This window comes from Dermacentor andersoni, chromosome 3 (genome assembly GCF_023375885.2).
Source record: "Dermacentor andersoni chromosome 3, qqDerAnde1_hic_scaffold, whole genome shotgun sequence".
In the NCBI taxonomy this organism is placed as follows: Eukaryota; Metazoa; Arthropoda; class Arachnida; order Ixodida; family Ixodidae; genus Dermacentor; species Dermacentor andersoni.
In genome coordinates this window covers 28,617,567-28,634,130 of record NC_092816.1, presented here as the reverse complement: position 1 = coordinate 28,634,130, position 16,564 = coordinate 28,617,567, and the positions used below count along the sequence as shown (strand labels likewise).

Below are 16,564 nucleotides of genomic sequence, written 5' to 3'. Positions count from 1 at the left end.
ACAATAATAACTAGCAAAATATTTACACTTCACACAATACATAGGCAATTAGCAGTGATGGCGGAACGTAATCACAAAATAATTTGATGATCTGGCAAGCCTGCATACGGAATTTTGCACATAGGCAGCAATGGAATCGATATTATATAAAAATGTGAAAAATATATTCACAATTATTGGTCCTTCCCATATTTGGGAGTTTGCCGCGCCCCGTTACGAGATATACCACACGGCGTACTTCATATCTCTTAGTCAATCGCTGCAAAACAGTTGCCGCTTCCCGCGCGCTACTCACACACCACTTCCCCACGAAGCTCGTTCCCGAAGGAGGCCCACGTCGGCAATGTGCACGCGCTTCATTATAAAGCCGCGATCGAGATTCAACCGCGACGCGGCGATCCGAGGATTTCTCTCGCGGAGGGCGAAGGCGAGAGGCACAAGCCAAGCCGGGAGCCAGATCGGCACCAGCGCGAGCCCACAGAGAGAGAGCGAGAGATGAGTTCTCCTATTATGCAAATGCGGAAGAGCGCCTCGCGCAGAACAGTCCAGCCCGGCGGCGGAGATAAGAAAGCAGCCATCCGCCAAGGGGATTTGGAAGCGGTAGTGGAAGCGGAGGACATGGGAGCGCGAGGGAAAGGGGGTGTGTTGTAGAAAGTCGCGGGAAAAGGCGGCCGAGCGTGCGGTGCCGGCGAGATGGCGCGAGGGCGCTGACAAAGTCTCGCGAGGAAAGAATGGCGCTCCCCCAGTGTGTGTCCTTCCCGTGAGAGAACGGCTAGGTACGCGCGAGAGCGTTTGATCGGCACGACTGAAGTTGCTCGTTAGGCACCACGCTCGGAAGGAGTCGGTCCACGTGCGGCGCACGCGTCGAGCTGCGATTCGGCGGCGTAGAGCGTTTCACTTACTTGCTGCACTTTCTGCTCTATGCGCGGTCTAGAAAAGAATGGCGAGGCGATAGTTCTTGAGACGGGTGGAAACACGGCCGTGTTGCTGCGACATAGTGCAAACGAAGCGTCGAAAAAAAAAAAAAAAGCACTTCTGTCCGCGTTTGCGCTGAAGTTCATTTGCAGTATGTCGATAGCTCTTCTATCGGGAACTGGGGGCTTTGCAGAGCAGAGAGACAGTATGCCTCCTGGCGATAAAGCAGAGATGAGACAGATAACACAAATTTTGAGAAATTAAACAAAAGTTGAGAGACTTGTCGGGTGACGATTGAAAGAAATGATAAGAAAGAAAGTAACAGACTCCAGCGAGTGTTCCAAGTCCTAACTCATTTACTGCGACAGGCACAGCGGGCAACAAATGGGAAGGGGGGGGGGGGGGTGGTATTGTGTAAGAGTCCACTTAGTGGACTGTCCATTTTGGCCGCTGCTGATTGGCTAGGGCTGCTCGTCTCCTCCTCGCTCGTACAGCTGCATATCCAATCAGCAGCGGCCTAAATGGACAGTCTAGGTGGACTCTTCCAGAATACCCCCCCCTCCCCCCATTCTGAAGAATTTCTTGGCCATGCACACAACGTTGTCATGTTCGTCCACCTGTAGCCTCTCATGTAGCACATGTAAAGAGACCACCATTCTAAATTCCGTCTGGCACACGAACCACCTCTCAAATTACCAAGCACCAAACCTGTGCGAGATAGAGCAGTGCTTAGTGCATCCAGCTTTGCAAGCGCAGGTTGTGGTATAGGTAATTACTTTCCTGTATGCCGGTAGGTAAAGAACCAGCGCTGCAGGCTGCAGGATGCGCTGTACTGCAATTTGTGTGTCCCGCTAAAAAAATGTGCTGACGCCATCCTAGACGGAGGCCACGAAATGGCGCGACATCTTGAACGACGAGAAAAGTCCGATTGTATCAAAGCTTGCTGTAATATTGGACGCGTCCAGCCAACCTCTATCCACGGGAGCATGTGCCTTTCTGAGGAGCGTGCGCGCTTCAATGTTCTAGCGCGCCGGTACGCAGTCAGGTCAGACGCTGGACGCCTCAGAATGAACGCTGAATTTGATAGCACGAAATCGGGGGCAGCATGTCCCACTAAATAGAGCATGCCCCACTAAATACAGCATGTCCCACTAAATACGTCAATGGGTTGATTGTGCGTTCTGATTATGCACTACTTGCCTGTTTTAATTACGCTACCTGCCACAGGTGATCTAAAAAAAGGAATGTTCTGTACAAACTTAAAAATTATCCCCCCTGTGTAGTACACGGCCCCACTTATACCATAACGTGCTGCCTTCGCTCCTCGGACGACATCCATCCACGGACTTGAACGACAACTATCCGGGAAGATTAAGATGCCAATGCCCAGCGAGCTAACTCATGGAACGTAACCGAAGGCGAGGCGAACGCGACTTCGTCAAACCGTCGCACGTGGGAATACGCGAGGCGATCGAACCTTATCTCTAACGGTCCGCCGCACATTCCACCCGAAGATGCGCAGACGCGGCTTGGCGCAGCATTTCCATTCGAGTGTATTATACAGCCACCCGCCGCGGCGCCCGTGTGCTTGCGTATTCCTCGCCGCCCCATTAATCGAGCAGCGAATCGCGCCGACTGCGACGAGCGAAGAATGCACCTTGCCCGCGATGCGAAGGCGGCATGAATTAACGGCGGGGCATTCGCAGCGCAAAGCTGCGCTCCAAAGTGATTTCGAAAGACCGCCGCACGTCGAAGCTTATCTGCGGCGGCGGGCGCCGATGCGTTTTCGCTGACGCGGCCTGGGAACACGCGTCGTGCACCGCGACTGACAGCCGAATGCGCCGTTTCGAACGGTTGTCGGCATCTCCGTGAATCAGCTGCTTCACCCGTTTCGGGCACATATCTCGATGGCGTTGGCCGCGCGCTGCATGAAGGGTGGGGGGTTGCGGAAAGTGACGCAATAACGGTGGCACTTGTTCATGAGGTCTCGCGAAATTGCGTCTTTCTTTTTTTTCTTTTTTTGGGGGGGGGAGGCATAAGCCTAGGAAAACTCCTTCCAACGTAAATGTTACGTTACGCTTGTCTTTACTTGGACCCTAACTCGAATACGCATGAGTGGTTTGGGATCGCTGTACACTTCATCTGGCGTCCATAGCATTGAGAGAATACAGAGAAAATATCTTACGTTTATGTTAACAAAAAAGGTTTTCCCAGTCTGTGAGAATAAAAAAAAATTAAACTGGAGTTTCTACCTGATTGCAAATGAATGTGACCATAAGTCGAATGATACACACATGGCTCGCGACACTTAAGGGGAGGCGCTTTCTTATTCATTTGTACTAGAGATTTGAAAATACTGCCATTCATACAGTTTTTTATGCAGATTTCAAGTATGTCATTAACTTTTGTGTAGCTGCTATATATGTTTAGTTATGTTCTACACAGGCGCAAGACATAGTCATAACTTCGGAGAAATTTCCTTGTGTATTAAATTGCCACGAAAAGCATTGTGCTGTAGCTTATTAACTCTTTGTAGACTACAAAGGGTCGATATCTATTCAAATTGTATGCATAAATAGTGAAATTGTGCAAGAAAATACTAGCACACTTCAACTAAAAATTTTTTTTTTCGCAATACCATGAGCATAACCCGTGCACTTATAATTGTCATATACTAACGAAATTTGGCATACATACTCTTCAAGCTATATAATATGCTGATATCTACTTGAAATTGCAATATTTCCCCGCGGTAGTAGCGAAAGTACAAGGTTATTTTTCACACAGACACACGCACGCACACATGCACACACTTCGTGCAATTTACAAACACACTTTTTTCCACTTCGACAATCGTAATTCTACCGCATTAAAAAAAAAACTAAATATCAGGAACAAACTCACTTTAATATAAATATGATAAGTATAAGAATGGAGAATGCGTAGTGCTTCAGGGTTCAGTACAGGACGCCCGCACTTGCGTCGAAACTAGGCATATAAATCAATTAACGGGGTAACGTAACGAATATGGCACGGGTGTTTTGATTACAACCACTTACCCTTCTTCTTTTCCCGGAGCAAGCACGTGCATAGTGTTTGGCCAATGGGAAGCTTAGATAAGCGCGTACCCGGAGCAGCTGGCAACCCGCGGTAACAGCTCTTGCTTCAGGGGGCCCCAGGCTATCCGGTTTCAGCGGCGCCATGAATGATTCAGATCTTCGCCACGGCGTTGCAGACGACGCGACAATGGCGTCGGCGCATGTCGTGGCCGTGTTGTCGTCTGCTTCCCTCGTCTGCTGGGGGAAAAAAGGAAACAGGAAAGGGAAAGAGGTGAGCTCGCAGCGTAATTTCCCTGCGTAGCGGTAACGCGCGTGCTTCCCGGGCGCCCCATGCGCGGCATTCAAGGATTCATGAGGCGGAATTAAACGATTAACAATGCAAGAGTGACTCCGAATAGTGAGCGTGGTTCGAGAGCTGCAGGGGCCGCCATCTCGCGTCGCGTCCTGTTCCTTTTCTTTTTGTCGTTATTATCGTTCACCCGCCTTCATACTCGAGATGGTGTCTGCAGCGCTGAGCGCAGTTAGAAGCGAACCCTACGGCGGTAACACTAGCCGAGCAGTGTATATACAGCTTTTTAGCCCCGTTTTGCCTGAAACGCAGCGTCAGGAACTCTAGACGCTGGCATCGTGGTTGCTTATTCTGTGCAAACTCCCTTTCCCTCCTTACTCCTCAAATCACTATTATATGCGCCGCTTGCGATGAACGAACGGTAGGGAACGTATCAGGGCGGCGGGAGTTTTGCACTAATGGAAATAGTCGTTAGTGACGGTGCTGCGCGTTGGGTGGCTTTGTGTGCGGTGCGCGTTTGTTTAAGGCTTCTTTCTGTACAGCGAAAGGAGTTTCCTCGAAGCCCCCCACACGCGCGTACACGTGGTGTAATCTAGACAAGCGTGGATATTAGTTTATGCACCGGAAGGATAATGAGAGTCTCTGTGTTCGGTGCTGCGTGCTGTATGCGTGTATGTGCAACGATTCGCAGCTGAGCGAGCGTTTCTGAGCGTTCGACTCGGCTGAAGCAAACAATAATGAATAACGCGCAAGAAAGAAGGCTCGGCAAAGCGATGGGAGAGCGGCGCGAAGGTTCTGATGAGGAAGTCTCGATGGGGAGAAAGAAAGCCACACAGTGCGGGATAGCTTGAGAGCGTAGAGAGAGTTAAGATACTGTGAAAGATACAGTAAAACGTTTCACGCAAATACACAAAGGGGACTATGCGAGTCCGCAGTGTCACAGAATTAGAAAGACTGACAGGTGTTTCACTCCCAAACTACAGGTGTTCCGCATTTTGGACATGTTGAATGTTTGCCATGGGGCATTTACGTCAAACAAATCTCTGCCTCATCTTTGAGATTTCTCTCTAACCTCCTCGCACAGAGCAGGAAAAGTTCGCTTTGCTTTCTTGCCTGTCGAAGGCAGGCGACACACACGCGCACGCACGCACGCACGCACGCACGCACGCACGCACGCACGCACGCACGCACGCACGCACGCACACACACACACACACACACACACACACACACACACACACACACACACACACACACACACACACACACACACACACACACACACACACACACACACACACACACACACACACACACACACACACACACACACACACACACACACACACACACGCGCGCGCGTGTTCAGAATGCAAGCAGCCTAGGTAACTTGATTGTACTGGGAGGCTTGTAAACTTATCTTCGTCAAAAATAACCTGACATTTGTGACATTGTTGCCGGCTAATACAAAAGTGAATAAGAAAAGTGAATGCACATGATAGCTGCTGGCAGTACAAAGGAAAAAAAAAGAAGGATTGGTTGACATACGCTATAGAGATATGTTCTGTACTGTACAGACATTTTCAATACTTTCATAAAAACACTTTCATGATTAAGTCGGGAAAGGTGAACACCGTTTCAACATAAGCAACTGACACTGGTTCATCTGGCAGGTTCACAATGTGATAGAATCACATTCTCAGTACGGTAGCATAATGGTGCGAGAAGCAAAAAAAAATGCGAGAGAAAGAGAAAGAAAGAAAGTAAGAAAGAAAGTGAAAAAGAAAGGCACACTGGTGTTTGTTGTGGAACGCGAACTCCTGCTACGTTCCTCCCGCCTTAATAACGTGAGTTGTGTGGCAAAGATCTTCGCTCGCGGAAGTAAATGATTTTCACCGAGTGTGCTCGTTGTTTCAGTCGCGTGTGCAGCTCGTACGACGGTTCGTGAATTATTCAGCCTGCTGCCGCTGCTTGAGAAGAATTCATTCCAGTTCACCCAGTTTTCGTAATGACAACGTTGAGAGGAGCTGAAGAAAGTTTTTTCGCCGCGCCTTCCTTATACGTGTTGTTCTGGGACGTATCAGAGAAGTTCCAGAACTTGATGTGTCATGCACCGTCGCGTGCCACCGGGCGATTTGGTCTTCCCCTTGCTTCAGTGTCCGGAGTTTCGCTTTCCGTCGGCTTCTCTTTGTGCGGTCACGTGAAATGCATCGTTATATTGTACAGCGTAATTTCGCAGACGCTGTGGTGGTTGTTACTGCGAGAAGTACTGTATGGCTGCGGCTAAAGTAGGTCATCCGACAATTTCTTCTTTCATTCAGCTTGCCCTGCGGCATACATGTGTTTTTAAATAAATGCGTGGAGGCCCTCCACGTATGTAAAGATCAATAGTAGTTTAGGGCTCGAGCCAAGGTGTATAACTGTGATTGATTCGTTCGTAGAGCTTTATCAGCTCTCACAATCGTCGTTCGTGTAAGGTTCCTTCCTGGGAAGACTAACAACAGGCGGTGAATGTCCACTAAAGTGCTGGAGCAGCACACTTAGCACTGTTCGCCGGGTCTCCAGGTAAAAAAAAAAACAAAGAAGAAACTTTTGGGGTTTACGTGCCAAAACCACGATCTGATTATGAGGCACACCACCGTGGGGGAGTCCGCATTAAATCTGACCACTTGGTGTTCTTTACCGTGCACTTAAATACAAGTGCACTGGCTTTTTCTTTTCTGTCGCATTTCGTCCTCGTCAAAATGCGGCTGCCGGGAACTGTATTGAACCCGCGACCTCGAACTCAGCGGAACAAGGCTATGACCACTATATGCTACCGCAGAGGGTGGAGTCTTCAGGTTTTGGACGGTGGACACCAGGTCCAGGTGACGGAAGGTGTAGGAGCAACGCCAGCCTATCTTCTCTGCATAGGGACTTCCTCCACCCGAGATAGATTGTGGCGAAGGGTGCGGACACATGGAGAAATCAAGGCACACGCGTGGTATTGAGTGTTGGGATTCGACGAAATCGAGTGGAATGGAAAACTGCGTACTAGATGATAACTTTCTCCGACTTGGTCACTTTGAGTAATGTGCAACGCGAACAGTTATCCTGTTGATTTATATCTCGTGTATGCGTTCCCTTGCGCGCGCTGTTGAGAGCATAAGACGTTAACACCAGAAAAGCCACTGATAATCCAAGTAAGTAAGTATTGCACTCTGGGCCTCTTCAGCGAAACCACACTACTCCGAGCGTTCGACAACGTCGTCACGTTCACCAAAAACCTTATTCATATTTTTCGCCAGCACTTGCAACCCGTCGCACAGTTGAAATCGCAGCGTTAGAGCAAACATTGATTCGTGCGTCCTCGGTGGACAAAATTTTCGCAGCGCCCTTACCGCAAATTGTTACAAAACGCACAAAGCTTTTTCCTTCTGAAGCAAGATGGTGATTAAGGAGGACTAGAGTGAGAGCGGGAGCAAAAAAAAAAAAAAAGGAAAAGAAAGAGAGAGAGAGAGAAAGCAGGTTGCAGACGCCCTAGATAAAATAAACCACCAGAAAAGCTACACAAAATTACGTCGATTAAACTTTTTCTCCAAGGTACCCGTAGTGAAGCAACAGCACCGGCGAAGAAAAGAACAAAGAAATCTGTTTCGTGAAATTTTAGAACGTTACAGCCAGGGGAAGAAAGGCGAAGAGAATAAACTTTTGACCAAAACACGAGAGAGAAGTTGGGAAAGACCATTTTCGTCATGGCGAAATGGCAAATGAACGATAATTTGCATAAAACGTCGCTTAACTCGCGCCGAAATTTAAATAGCTACATTCTGCGCACGGTTGCTTCGTTGACGTTCCTCTTCCTCGAACAGTTCCTTCTGCTTCCTCTCGTCCGCAACGACTCTTGGACGCAACTCGCGCTGTTTCAGGGCTAAATTGCCCGGACGTCATTAGTCGCTCCTAAGTATGGCTTGCAGGCTGCATCCTATGCACATATATACAAACCCTTGCGTCACTGGCGCTCAGTCGCCAGACGCCCACGGACCCTGGGGCCACACGAACCATGGATTTTCGTGCCTAACATATTCAAGCAACAATCCGACGTTATTATGTCTCGACCGATGCTGTGCGGCGAGCGCTTTGTGTGCCAATGTTCGTTGCATGTATCTCTGTCCGTCTTCGCCCAGGCTACACCGACGCGAGGCAACTGGGAGGGTGTTGCGAGAGGCGTCTCTTGTGTGTCGGTTGTGGTTGGGGGTTGGCTTTACGAGTGCTTATTTGGCGCTAATTGGAACGGCTGACAGCCCTGCACGTGATGTCTGCGGCTACGAGGAGCACGCATGACCACATATGTGGTGCCATTGTCCTCGATTGGACATATATACAGAGACACTCAATGCACAACGCATTGTGTGGTCCACCGACTGTACAGACGCTACCGGAAAGCCGTCTCCATCGATTATTGGCCCAGAAGGAAGTGAAGGAACTTTCGTGCTGTTCCAAAACGGCTGGCTTTTACGAGCGCCTTTAATTGAGTGGTGCTGTCCGCGCACGTGCACGCATCCACCGACTTTATATCACTTATAACATGCCCCGAGGCAGTGTCGAGGCGGCAATTATCGACAAACCCATTCCCACGTCGCGCACGCTATATCACGTGATGCATCGCACACAATATCCATACACTTGTCTCGATTGAAACGCGCCGGACACGCTCTATCATGCCCGAAAGGGCCATGCAAATTAACAAGAAATCAACACCTCGCAAAGCGCACCAGGCCGCACAATCGTGGGAAGCTTTGTTGTCCCATTACTGTAGCCCCATTACCTGACGTGCGTAAATTTCTGGATGACACTTGCTTTTTACACAAAATATAGATAAACGCAGCCTTTTTCTTTCTAAATTGAATTTTAAAACACATTGTATTTGGCGCAGCATAGCCTTAGCCGCTTTTGCGTCACTAAACCACATTCAACTAACTAGCGGTCAAGCGTCGACTCTGGTATACCAGCTCGGTCTGACCAAGAGAGCGCACCGGGCGCCTACGGCTCATGGGATACTGGACTCAGGGCTTCACCCGCGACTGAGGCCTCCCGGTCGGGAGCACTCCGGTATACGATTTTGTACCATTAAAGCTTCCTTTCCCCCCTCTCTCTAAAACTAATTTAAATTACATTCTGCGGTTTCACGAATCAAAACAACGACATGATTATGACGCACGCCATAGTGGGGGGACTCCGGACTAAATGTTAACCACCTGGGGTTCTTTAACGTGTACCCAATGCACGGTACAAGGGCGTTTTTGCATTTGGCCCCCGCCGAAATACGGTCGCAGCGGCCGGGATTCGATCCCGTGCCCTCTGGCTTAGCTGCGCAACGCCAAAGCCGCTGCATCATTACGGCAGGTCTCTCCCTCTTTCTTTCTCTAATTCTCTCTTTCTCTCCTATTTCTCTTTCTTCTTTCTGTACCTCTCTTGTCTTCACTGGCGTGGGGTAGCCAACCAGATGCTTTTCTGGCTAACATCCCTGCCTTCTCTCTCTCTCTCCGCCAGTCTACAACATCGGCCTTCTCCACACCAATTAACTTCAATTCGATTTGGTGTCGTGCGTACTGGGCTATGCTATCGTACTGGGCTATTACAGAGACAGCAGTTAAATGCCCGAAACTGGGTTTGCAGTGTCACTCACACCATCGTGATCATGCCACCGTCGTCATTGTTCAGGTCGCTCCCACGTTCTGATCTTCACCCTCGTCACATATAGGGCGGAAACATTGAGGCACTTGCACAACCAACACAGAAATGGTGAAGAAAGACAAGCCATACATCCCAGTAGATACGTATTGTTACCTTGTAGTTGAACAGACAAAACAACAACGAACGAAGCACTGGTGTCATGACATTCCACTGTCTGGTAAGAAATGCATTAAATATTTAGTAGCTGCAGTTCACCCTTGTGGATAACTCCACGTGCGGTCCGGGCGCTCTTACTACAGCAAAAGGGCGGCTGCAGAAATCGTTGGGCAGCGCGCACATGTGAGACGCGAACATCGTCACGATGATAATGCGAAGTGTTTCTGGGAACGTCGTTATCCTCCACGACGAGAAGTGTTTGAAGCACGCAAAACGGTTACCGTTCTCTGACTTTCTCCGTCGTGCAAGCAGGAAGTGGACAAGTGGAAAGGAAGTCGTGTAAGGCGGTGCCATATAGAGTGAGGGTAATGGTTTTTTACTCATGGCGTGACGTCTGCAGGGACAGACAAGCGCACAGGTGCCGTCGGCATAGCAATCAGAGACAGCGCCGCTTATAAGAGATGAGAGCCGGGCCTTAGTTTCGCATTTCTGCTCACGCCGCTTGCTTTCCGCCGCTGTCTCCCATTTTGCGAGCGGGCGTAACCTTTCGTTTCTCACCTCGGCCGCGCTTCTGATGAGCGCGTCACACGCAGGCACGCAGATTCTAACGTCGACGCATTTATAACGCGACGGTTTGACTGCACGAAACGAAGGCGTCATCCCATCTAACATGTTTATCTCGCGTGCACGGGTGCTCTCGTCTAAATTATTTCTGTTCTCTTTTCCTTTTTCATTGTGCATTGCTTCGTGTCATGCAGTGAGCAGTAATCGAGCTAGGACAAATGACCGCCGTCAACCGTCCACTCTCCTTTAGACATGCTCTTCCGTCACCTTAGCGCTCAGTTAAGTTTCTTACACGAAAAAAAAAAAAAAAAAACGATACCAAGTGACAACGCGCTCCATCCAGTTCATTAACGAGGCTCCTCCCTTTTCAGCCCTATATTCTATTTTTATTATTATTTTCCTTTTGTCTCCGCGCACAAGAGCGCGAACAAAGCCGGCGGTTGTGCGCGTGAGGCGAGCGCAATCCAACTTGTGAGTCGCACTCTCACGGAAAAGAAAAAGAATAAACAAAAAAGAAAAGAAAGAAAGGAAAGCAAGGTCTACGCGCCGTGCCTATTTGTGGCTGGGGCATTGGCGTGCCGCCCCGGATGGGTTCACTTACAGATGATCGCGCCGCCACCGCTGTCGCGTTAACTGGGGCGCCTAATGGTCTTGTCTCGGCTTGGCTCGCCAGAGCAAGTTCACTTTTCGTCACGTCTCGGTGGTTCCTGGAGAACTTGCGCCACCGTTTTTCTTTGTTCTTTTTTTTTTTTAGTCCACGACTATCGCACCCTTCTTCAGTTTGTCTCGCACTCTGATTTTTTTGCTTCTTTTATGCAGTTTTGTATCCTTGACTTGCTTTTTGTGTTTTCTTTTACGCTCCATCATATTACAGCGAAGACATATCTCTTTTTTATTTTCGTTTCTTTCTTCTCAGGTGTACAGTTAGCGACTACTCGCGTGATATCGCTTTTAACGTCAAGCTGCTCACGGCTCAGATCGGGTGCATATAAACGCGGTCGCCGTTTATGAGCGACGTTCTCGTGTTAAGCCTATCTTTTCGCAGAAGGCAACAAAGAAAGAAAGAAAGAAAGAAAGAAAGAAAGACACGACTAAGTGTCTCGTCGCGTGCGAAGTATAGCCAGCGTGAGTTCGTCGGACAAGCAAGCAACCTGACAAGCTGTGCGTGATTGAAATGGTTGGCCGCTCAGCCTGAAAGCGTTGATGGGCCGCGGCATGCGACTCGTCACATGAGTAAAATGGCGCAGAAACCCTTACTAACGCAGTCGTTGCGATGCAATCGCCATTTTGCGCGTCAACGATTAACTTGAGTAAACCTCTAAAAAAAATTCCTCATTCCTGAACGGTTTCGCACGCACTCTGGGATCACGATATACTGGCCTGTCGAAGAGAAATACTGCGGCACTCACAGAAGCTTATTTTTGGAATGAATGCTCCCGCAATAATCTTCAATTAAGATACCCTTTTGAAAGCGTCACAGCACCCACTCTTTTACTACATGCACAATAAATGCAAAGGCGATAACGGCTTCAATTCTGATGAGCTGCTTACCCTAAGGCGGGACAACCCCGGAAAACGCTGGCCGATTATAAACAAGATTCCAAAACTTGTACAAATAAATCGTTAGGTACCAGAGCAGATACAGACAACACTGAAGCCCATATCTCTTTCGCAAAACGAAAGACAGCACTGAAGCACGTAGCTCCTTCGCAAGCGAACAGTGTGAAATGGACGAGTGTGTCAGAATAGCGAATGTAATATCAATAGAGTCTGATAATGTACGGCGTGAGACGCAGAACGAGAACCTTGCGGTATTATTGGACATGTATATGCGGTGAATGAATGGTGATTTCATTCCGGATACTTCATAGCAGTTGACGCAAGGTAAAATAAACACTATATAAAAAGTCGTAGTGCTACTAACAATGCGTTGCTGAGTGGTCGTTACAAATATATTTAGAGTGTTCGTGACCGCAGTTAGTAAATGTATACTAGTGCTAAAGTATTGCACTTCGTTGCGTGCAACTAAAGTGTCGTTGAAGTTTCTGCCCGACACCAAGTGTGACGAGCGGCTCTAGCAAGGCAACTGTCTCATATACAAAAAGCACTCAACACTTCTCTCATCGTCATCACTCATCCCAGTACTTTCGCTCCCCTTCCCTTCTCCCCAGTGCAGAGTAGCAGACTAGAGCGCACTAGCTCAGGTCGACCTCTCTGTCTTTCTTGTCAATAAACTCTATTCTATTCTATATTGCTAAAGCTTACTAGCTACGCGACAGGCTGGCTCAGATGTTATGACGAATTCTGCGCGCTGAGCACCAAGTCACCCACGGCAGCAAGACGCTCGTGTACTTCGATTTTCATGAAAAGGTACGCATTTACAATAGACGCGTAATTTTGGGGCTATAGTTTCTAAGGGTGAGCACTAGTTTATTTGCTTAAACAAAGTTATCTGAACCTACGTTACCGTTATCGACTGTCGGCGAATATTTGCGCCACGAGTTAACAAGTAACTCCTAATCCAAGATAATGAAAGAACCTACAGATAATGTAACTGTTGCTGGAGAAAGGGGCAAAGGGAATAAAATCTTAAATAATAAAGAAAATTTAGAAAAATTCACACAACAACGCGATGCTACGCTCCACAACATTCAGAAACGGTCGCATAATTCACAAGCCTTTAAGAACTTGAGCAGAGCCCGTAAGGCCTTGAGTGCCGAAACCCGCCTGGACCAGTGTCCTAGAACTTTTTCTTCTGTGAAGGCGCGATTGTATAGTTTTCTTTAGTGCGGTCGTGAACACTTTTCTTGGCACATTGTAACGGGGACAGTCACAGAGGAGGTGCTCGATCGTCTCCTCGCAGCCTCAGGTGTCGCAAATAGGGCTGTCGGCCATTCTAATGCGGAAGGAATAGGCGTTCGTGAACGCCACACCGAGCCATCATGTGGCACAGAAGTGTTGCTTCCGCTCGTGGTAACCCTGGTGGAAGACGGAGTTGCAGACGTGGATTCAATCTGTGGAGACGTGCATTCCTGAATTCACTGGTGTTCTACAGAGTCTGCGTGAGCTCGCGTGCGAGGGAGCGAAGGCTTGTGGCTGCATTTGTTCTTGACAGTGGTATTGGTATAACATGGGCGCCATCGTGGGCCGATCGAGCAGCGTCCTCCGCACTGTGGTTTCCCGAACTTCCGCAGTGACCCGGTATTCATCGTTAGATGATGATGTACCCCTTCTCGATTGCGTGATGGTGGAGTAGTCAGATGACTGCGACTAATTGCACGTTAGGTCCATGGTTAGGTCCTTGGAGTCGCAAAAGATGGACCATGACTGTAATGATTTGGGACCAATAAACCCCAGAGCAGCACGGATAGGTGTGAGTTCTGCAACCACTGATGAAGTAATGTGAGTCGTTTTGAATCTGATGATGACAGATTTTGCGGAAATTACCGCTGCTCCAGATGAACTTCTGGAGGAGACAGAACCATCCGTGTAAACGTGGATGCGTTCTCTGTGCTTCTCATGTAGCAATGAAAGCACCGTTCGTTTGAGGGCGAAAGATGACACCTCCGCTTTCTTTTTGATGCTGGGAACGACAAGGAGGGCCTGGAGTGGACACAGGCACCACAGCGGTAGAGATCGTCGCACTGCAGGCGTGAAGTTTGACGGTAAAGTTCCATGGTTGATGGAAATAATTCTGCTAAACGCTGAACGAGGTCGAGCGGCAGAAAGGGAGGCGAGATGATGCGATGGAAGTCGGGCGAAGTGCCTGATGTGCATCCTTCAAGTGTCGACTTGAATGGGTATTGATGGGGAGGTCACGCGCGATATGTTGCACTAAGACTGCCATCACACAGCATAAGAGATCACGGAAAAGACAGGGTGGTAGCCATTTCATTACCTCAATCTCCATGCACTTTTGGATATCATCTGTTTGTAAAGAACTAGTAATATTTTAGTAATGGTGAGTGAGAGGTTGTAAGCAAATGTTTATACTAACTTCTTGTTTTGTTTGTTTGCAGTTACTAACTTTTTGTCATTTCTTTAAGAGTGCACAACTATCGTCTGACCGCAATCCAGAAAAGACGATATACGAAAAGGCTAGCGCCACAGACGCTGACAGCTTGACACCTAGGGGACAGCTTCGTCTTCCACAGCTTCTGTTTCACCTACTCCATTCTAACATTTACCACTCTGCGAAATTACGCAACGTCAACAGAAATCATTAAGCGCTCATTACAGTTCCTTTCCACCCGTGCGTTCGAATGCATCTGCTTGATTCTCTCGCGCACGTTGTGATCGCGTGACTAGCTGACAGTTAAGCAACAGTAAAATGTGTTTCCCTGGGCCCTCCACGTGACACTGTGATTCTATACCGACCACAACGACCAGCGTTTCGTGCGGGCTCGCTGGTTGTTACTTGCTCAAAGGTTCAAAGAGCGCGACAAAGTGACCGTGAACGCCTTAGTTTCCACCTTTTCAAATCCGATATACTGCAATTAGACTTTCCTGGAAGCGTCTACGCCAGGTAACTCGATTAGCTGAGTTCGTGTTTGTTCACTTGTTCTTCGCAATAGCGACATGTTAAGCCTTCAAAGGACCGGGGAGCTTCACCTGTCAAAAACGAACGCTAATATGCATCCCTCTTTCTCTCTCTCTTTCCATCCCATTTCCACAAATGTCACTGTTGCCAATTCCTCGCAAATCCCATGAAGTATACTTCACGTACGCCTTTGGCGCGTACAAAGCCTTCACGTTCGAAGACAGGCACTCAGACGCGCACACAGAACTGCGAACCGTTTCTCATGCGATTCGTCGCATACATTGATCAGCTTAAATTTGCACAGGCGTGACACAGCAGAAGAGCGCTAAGGAAGCGAACGAGACAGGAATCGCGCACCGCAATCGATGAGAACGATCTCGCGAACGGAAAGGCTGGCTGCGCGTGTACAGCTCGCGCCGCCGGCTCGCCTGCATGGCCTGGAAGGATTAAGATGCATAATTGCGCAAACATATAGCGAGAAACGGCGGTGGTGGCGCTTGAAACGAAAGAGACACAAGAGTGCCTAGCTCCCGCTAATGACTCCCCTGGGCTTTGCCTAATGAGTCCTCATGTTGCTCGGGCTGTATGTACACCGAGCCGCCACTGTGGCTTCTGTCGCCACTTGCACACACTCTCTATCTTTACTTCTCTGTCTCTAAAGCTGTGAGAACGGCCGCACTCTTCCCTCAAGAGTTTGCGTTAGTACTATATAGCCCGACTATCGGCACGGACAACGGTGCTCTATAGCCGAACGCGTCGACCCTCGGCGGGGCCAACGCGATCGAGTTGAGCCGACACAATTCCTAAACGAAACGCGAACGCAATAGAGGAAGCGATGCATGGCCCCAGGGAGCGGCAGTTAAGTTTCGAACTGAGAGCATCCTTTAGGGAGCTCGGTCAGCGAGGCTTGCGAGCACGCTCGTGCTGTTGGCCGTGGAATACGATTGCGTTGAGGGAAGCAAAGAACGCCGAATATACTGCGTGCTTGCTCGCGGCCAGGATGCTCAGAACGAGAGAGTAATTGTTGTTGCCTCCCAATGGATTCGGTTGTAACTCCCGTTACGCCATTTAATATAGAGAGACGCCGTTGGGATCAAACACGCTCAGGCACTCGCCTTTCTCATTCATTCATTCTTGTTCTCTACCGTTAATAAATTCATGGTTCAAATTCCTGGACCCACGTGGATTCGGTTATTTAATTCCTTATTACTTACAGAGCATCGGTTTCGATGTTTCTTCAGTAAACCATATGTTAAAATTATATTAAGCGCTGGAGATCTGTTTCTCCTCTCGTAAGTAACACGATGCAGCCAGACCTATCAAATACACGAAACCTTTCGCTGCACTGTTTGTTGTTGGCCGGTC

At 48.7% G+C, this 16,564-nt stretch overlaps 1 long non-coding RNA gene across 1 annotated transcript in view; it reads right to left on the bottom strand.

The window, feature by feature from the left end:
• Positions 1-3,985: 3,985 nt before the first annotated feature.
• LOC140216699 (uncharacterized) overlaps positions 3,986-16,564 on the bottom strand; it is a 104,647-nt gene continuing 92,068 nt past the window's right edge. The window contains exon 3 of the long non-coding RNA XR_011893330.1: positions 3,986-4,208. This is a non-coding gene — a long non-coding RNA (uncharacterized lncRNA). The remainder of the gene's footprint in view (positions 4,209-16,564) is intronic.